Source organism: Pelodiscus sinensis, unplaced genomic scaffold, assembly GCF_049634645.1.
Source record: "Pelodiscus sinensis isolate JC-2024 unplaced genomic scaffold, ASM4963464v1 ctg34, whole genome shotgun sequence".
NCBI classification, from domain to species: Eukaryota; Metazoa; Chordata; order Testudines; family Trionychidae; genus Pelodiscus; species Pelodiscus sinensis.
Genome location: NW_027465849.1, coordinates 6192891 through 6199613, shown reverse-complemented (window position 1 = coordinate 6199613; position 6723 = coordinate 6192891).

Below are 6723 nucleotides of genomic sequence, written 5' to 3'. Positions count from 1 at the left end.
TAAGAAGGAGCATTTCTTGTGTGACATAATCCTCCATTTTCCTAGCTAATCAATCAGATGCGCTTCTCCAGGCCTTGTCCCGGTGGGGTTTGATTCTCCACAGGGAAAACTGAACTAGATCTATGTTCAAAATCCCAGTTTCCACTTTTCTCCCTTTTCCAAGCCACTTCGTGGGAAAGTTTCACTATTATTTCAATTCACTGAACAGAAGTTGGGGTTTTATTTTCCTTGAGTTGTCTTTACCAAAATGAGAGGAGGGGACTTGCTTCAGTGGAAAATCTCTCGCGTGGTATTAAATTGGACTCGCCCACAATAGGGATGGTGGCAGCAGTGGGATAGTGGACGATATGTCCACCCTGGTTCCTTGTGCCATCACTTGTGCTTGCGCAGAGTTTACACTCCTAGCTGGGCACCAGGATTGATGGCTGCACGGGGTGAATCAAATTTTTTCCCATTAATGGCTGTGGGTTTTCTTTTTTCCCAGATGCCCATTTAAACAGTGATGGACATGTTTCCTCTACCTCCCCTTTCTACCCGTATTTCCCTGGGGGACCTGTCCCCCAGGCGTTAATTTTCCAGCTGCCAGTTTCCAATGCCAGCCACTGGGAAGGAAGGTTGCCAGTTTTGGGTGGATGTGTCCCTGAAGGTTTCATCACGTGACATACTCTTTAATTAAAGATGAATTTTGAATTCCTGGAGACCCCAAGACAATCCTGGATGGTTGGCAACCCTAGTGGAAAATGGGGAGAGGGAGGAGAAGAGGGGGCTGAGCCGAGCCCCACCTGGGCCGCCATGTTTCAATACTGACTGTTAATTGCGTTGCGAACGCAGCGCATACGCGCGCACACACAAAACACACGCACAATCTGTAGACGGGCTCCGCCCATCCAGGCAGCTGTTCAGAGCCGCACATGGCCACACGCACAGACCGAAGGCCTTCTCCGAGCCTGGGGGAGGACGTGCCCAGGGCTGGGGGGCAGGGCCGCGTGCCCCTTTCTCCGGCCACGGCCCCGCCCTGCCATCCCGGCGCCGGCAGTTTTGGTTTTGTTTCGTTGATTTCATTTTCCGAGATTGTGGTGCTCATTTTCTTCCTGTTGTTGTTGTTGTTCTTGTAGGGTTAGCGTTTTCCCTGTTGTTGGGTTGTTACGCGTGCACTCCGCCTCAAAGCCTGGCACCCCCTCGTCAGCCCTGCCATTGGGGGTGTATGACGCCCTCTTTCCACCCTCCTCTCTTCCAGTGGGGTATGGACAGGGAATGGGTGGCAGCAGTGAGTTCCCTGTTCTGTTCATTCCCTCTGGGGTACCTAGCATTGGCTGCTGTTGGAAGACAGGATGCATGACAATGGGGATCCAAGTTAGTCCCCCCCCAAATTCCTGGGGTATTTATCCTACCCCATGGCAGCTATTTCACAACGGGGCAACCCTCTTTTAGGACCACTCCTTTCTTAATTGGGGGGGGGGGGGGGGTTAAAACTGCTGTGGCTGAGATGTACTTGGATCTGCTCTGGCCCTCCTGTAATTTGGGGAGGGGGGCGGTCTGTGGAAGATGGGGAAATGGGATTACTCCTGTAGAGCGTCACCCCCCCCAGTTGTTTTGCATTACAACGGAGCAGTTTCTTGCATTGAGGGGGGGCTTTTGGCCTGGTGTCCTCACAGTCCCTCTCCCCCCCCCCCCGCCTTTGTTCCTTCCTCTGGGCCCAGAAGCCCAGGGTCTAACACTCTGGGGGTGGGGTAAGGGCGGGAGGGGCCTGATTCTGATCCCGCTGATGCAGTGGGAAGCAGGCGGGAACCCCCCTGTAGTCTCTGGTGGTGGAATTGGTGTGAATCAGGCGGGATCCCAGTGGGGTTGAAAGCCACGTAGCTGTGATGGGAGCTCAGGACCGGGCTGCCAGAGGAAGGATTTCTGGTGAGGGGGGCAGCCCCAGAGTGGGGCAGAGGGGTTTGCCTGGTGCCAGGCTTTGGGGCGTGTGTATTTTTTTTCTATTGTCGTCTGTCCCCGTGTGCGTCCGGTTTCTTTCAGGGCTGGACTCTCCTCTGGCCCCCTCTGGACCTATCGCTGTCGTGAGCTATAAACATGTCTGGTAACAAACCTCGGCTTGCCTTGTCATTGGCTGCAGGGCCTGGGGGGGGACCACAGGAAAGGGGAGCTCTCGGTGCCTACGGGTGGAGGGCTGGATTGGCGCTCTTACAAAATCAGCCGGGGGCGAACTGGCACCTGGAAGTGGCTCGTTTCTCTGGGCACATCTACGCAGCAGGGCTAAAGTCGGAATAAGCTGCGCAACTTTGGCTGTGTTGATTGCGTAGCTGAAGTCGAAAGAGCTTCACTTGGCTTTTGGTGCTGCCTGCACAGCAGGAAGTGGAAGAGGGAAACCACTCTTCCTCCCCCTCCCCTTGCCCCTCGTGAAATGAGAGTGACAGGAGTCGGGGTAAGAAATCCTCCCGTTTGACGGTACGGTGAAATAAAGGCTTGTAGTGTAGATGCGCATTTTGTTATTCCAAAATAATGCTGCTGTGTAGACGTACCCTCTGGCTCTAACCACTAGACCCCAGAGCCAGGGATCGGACCCAGGAGTCCTGGCTCCCTGCCCCTCTGTGTTCTAACTCACGCATGTTCTGACCGAAGGCCCAGTCTGGACGAAGAACCCCTCAGAAGTGGGGGTAAGAGGAGTGTGGATGCCAGGTGTTTATTCCCAACCAGGCTGGAAGGGGAGGGAGTGAGGTGAGGGACCAGAACTGAGGCTCTAGGAGCTCTGCCACGGCCGTGCTCTATGACCTGCAGCTCACCCCCTTTTCTGTGCCTCAGTTTCCCTCAACACCTGCTAAATGCCTTGTGTGCATCTTGCCTGCCTCTTGTAAGGAGGGTGGGAGGCTGCATTGCCAGCATGTGGAGAAAGGGGTGAGGTTGTTGGGTGAACCCCCCCCATCGCCCGCTCCGATAATCACAGCTGCCGGCTGAGCGTATGCACCCCCGGGCACGGCAGGCAGCGGCAAAACCCTGCTTCTCCTAAGGGGGCAGGGGCCCCTTAAGACAGAGCCGCCAGGCTTGTCATGGGCTCTCGGGCCACTTCCAGGCCAGCCCCAGGCCCTGCTGCTGCCGTGCACGGCCCAGCTGGCTGGAGCTACCCAGGCAGTTGGATCCAGGGGTGAGGGAGGTGGTGCCCATAGGGGGCACTGAGGGGAGGCGCAGTAAAGGGCCGGCCAAGCTCACCCCTCCGGCCAGGGCAGACTCCAGCATCCTTTGGAGCCAGGCCTGGTGAGGAACGGGGCACTGCCTGCTCCCTCCTTAGCCTGGCTGGGGTTTTATCCCTGCTTGCTGGAGTACAAGCCATGGGTGATGCAAGGTGCTTGGAATCAGCCCTTCTGGGACCCAGAAAATCACTGGGCTTGAACCTGCCACTCCCCAGGTGCTGGGCTAGCTCACCTACCTCTCGACCAGTAGGGGGCATCAGAGCACTTCACGAGGGGGGTACAGTCCCCGCATCTGTTCATCCTGTACCTAGAGGTACATCTGCATCTGCGGGGACCAGCAAAGTCTGGCTACTAAACAGAGTGAAGGGCGCCCCCTGCTGCATCACCCATGGCACAACCTCCCCCCCCCCCACAGCAGTGGGAGAGTGAGAGAAGAGTGCCCCCTGCTGGGTCCTAGCTGGCTTCCTGCAGCACCTAGACTTCCATCTATACTCAAGTGATGCAGTGACCCAGCTGTACCAGGAGCAGCAGATGCTTCCTAAAAGAGCCACGGCCCCTCCTCCTGAGGCCCCACCTCCTCTCGTTGGGCAGGGCCCCAGCCTTGCACCATTCTTGGAGGGTCCTGTCCTCATGCCACCCCTTCTCCAGGGTCCTGGCCTCGCATTGCCCAAGGCCCTGCCTCCAACCTGCTTCTTCCCTGACATTTCCCCCACCACACACGCTCCTCTCCCCCTCCTCGCTCCCCCTCGTGGCTCTCACAGGCAGCCACGGCACTTTTACAAGTGAGGGGCCCTGGCTGGAGCACCAGATACAGCAGAACTCGCGCTCCCTCCTGCTCCCTGGCTGGAACGCAGGGTGGGGAGAGCTGTGGAGGGTTGCGGGGGGTGGGCCTGGGTGCAAAGTGCGTGGGCCACAGCCCACTCAGGCCCACCCGTGGCTACGCTCCTGCCATTTGGGCACTGACTGTGCAGCCCCCGTCTCTCTCTCCCAGCATAAATCTGGCCATTTACCAGCTCTGGGATCTCAATTCCCTGGGCCGGGGGGCTCAAACTTCATTGTACCATGATCCCCAACCATGAAAATTACGACAGGATCCCCGGAGGTGGGACTGAAGGCTGAGTCTGCCTGCCTGTGCAGGGTGGCCAAAGTCGAAGCCACGGGAGGAGCAGTCAAAGTCCAAGAGCGTCAGCCCTGGTGGGAGGCCTCTAAGCTGAGCCCCACCACCCAGAGCTAACGGCCTGGAGCTCTGGCCCTGGGCAGGGGGCTTTGGACTTCAGCTTTGGCCGAGGGCTGTGGGGCTCGGGCCAGGCCTCGTGACCCCATTGATATGGGGTCATGACCCACTTTGTGGTCCCGACCCACAGTTGGGAATCGCTGCCCTAGACGAATGACCCAAGCTGTGGCCCTTTCCTGGAGAGATGGGTCAAGATGCAGGTTTGACCCAGGGAGCGATTGCAGGCTGCCCTTGTAGAGGGTCTAGATCAGAGGTGTCCAAACTTTTTTCAAAGAGGGCCAGATTTGATGAAGTGAACATGCGTGAGGGCCGACCATTTTGCCTGACATTCTTTGAACCATTAAAATTAAATGCAAATTAACTATTTTATGCAAAGTTTATTGCAAACGGCATACTTTTCATTTCGTCACATGGATGACAAATCTAAACAGGTGTTAAATCACTCTGCCTTTCATATCTGAAGGCCAGATGAAAAAAAAAAATCCAGGAAGCTGAAAGATATGTCAGGAACATTGTAAAGTACATGACATATTATTGGTAATAAAGGTTGTCTGTCAACTTTTAAGTTCAAAAAATATGAACAGGAACATAACACCAAGTATACATGTTGTGTCCAAATGTATTTATAACTGATTTAGACCAACTGACATTAACTGAGATTTTACAATGTATTCATCTCAATACATATGGATTCATTGGGGGCCATAAAAGATAGATATTGCCAAATTACCTGGGGGGCCGTATTAAACCGGAACACGGGCCGCAATTGGCCCGCAGGCCGGACTTTGGACATGCCTCGTCTAGATGATCACATGCTGGAAAAAGCCAACCGTCTGCAGTCAGATGGCCTCCTCCTGCCATGGGGACAGCTCCAGCAAAATCTAGCACCGTGGCCTAGTATGTACAGCACTGGACTGAGACCACTCAGGGCGCCTGGGTTCTGTTCCTGACTCCAAGGTGACCCAGGGCGAGTCACTTCCTCACTCTGAGCCTCAGTTTCCCCATCGGTAAAATAAGGATATTTGATCTCTGCAAAGTGCTTTAAGCTGTACCTGTGACAAGCACTAGATAAGAGGCAGGGATGATATTCTTCTTCCAGATTAGATGCTGTGGGGGAGCCATCCCATGCCTCAGAGCGGGGCTTGCAGTGCTCAGCTAAACCACATGTTCTCCCCAAAGCTGGGGGTCTGATGTGGGGAATGACAACCACATCCCCCGTCCTGCCTCAGTTCAGAGCCCACGGCACTCCTCAAAGCCAGGAGCTTTGGGATGGGGCCGTACCTCTCTGCCCCTGCTGAGGTCCTGTGACCCCACGGCCACGCACCCCAGGATGGGACTCTGGAAGACTGGGCCCCCCATGTTGGCTCAGGGATAGTCTCTTGCTGCTGCCCAATCATAACCAACCTGCCACAGGTTCTGATCTAGTCCCCTAGTGCTACCCAATCACCACCCCCCAGCTTGATACTGTCCAATCGTGCCCCCACCCAGGTGCCACCCAATCACACCTCCTCCCTGGGGTGCCTCCCAATCACACCTCCTCCCCCTGGTGCCACCCAATCACACCTCCTCCCTGGGGTGCCAACCCAATCACACCTCCTCCCCCTGGTGCCACCCAATCACACCTCCCTGCGGTGCCACCCAATCACACCTCCTCCCCCTGGTGCCACCCAATCACACCTCCTCCCTGCGGTGCCACCCAATCACACCTCCTCCTCCAGGTGCCACCCAATCACACCTCCTCCCTGCGGTGCCACCCAATCACACCTCCTCCCCCTGGTGCCACCCAATCACACCTCCTCCCTGGGGTGCCACTCAATCACACCTCCTCTCCCAGGTGCCACCCAATCACACCTCCTCCCTGGGGTGCCACCCAATCACACCTCCTCCCCCAGGTGCCACCCAATCACACCTCCTCCCTGGGGTGCCACCCAATCACACCTCCTCCCCCTGGTGCCACCCAATCACACCTCCTCCCCCAGGTGCCACCCAATCACACCTCCTCCCCCTGGTGCCACCCAATCACATCTCCCTGGGGTGCCACCCAATCATGCCCCACCCTGCTGTCGTCCAATCACGCGCCTCCCTTTGCCACTACCCAGTCATGCCCCGCCCCCCAGCCCAAGGGACAGCTAATCGCCTCCAACGTGGCACCGCCCAATGGAGCCGGGGGGGGGCATGGCCACTCTAGCCTCCCTTCCCGGGACTCTATGGTGCAGAGTCGCGCTTCCCAGCCTCTCTATGGCTGGGCCCCGGGCCCCGCCTCCTCCTCAGTGCGCGCGCGCGCGGGGGAGCGTTTGCGAC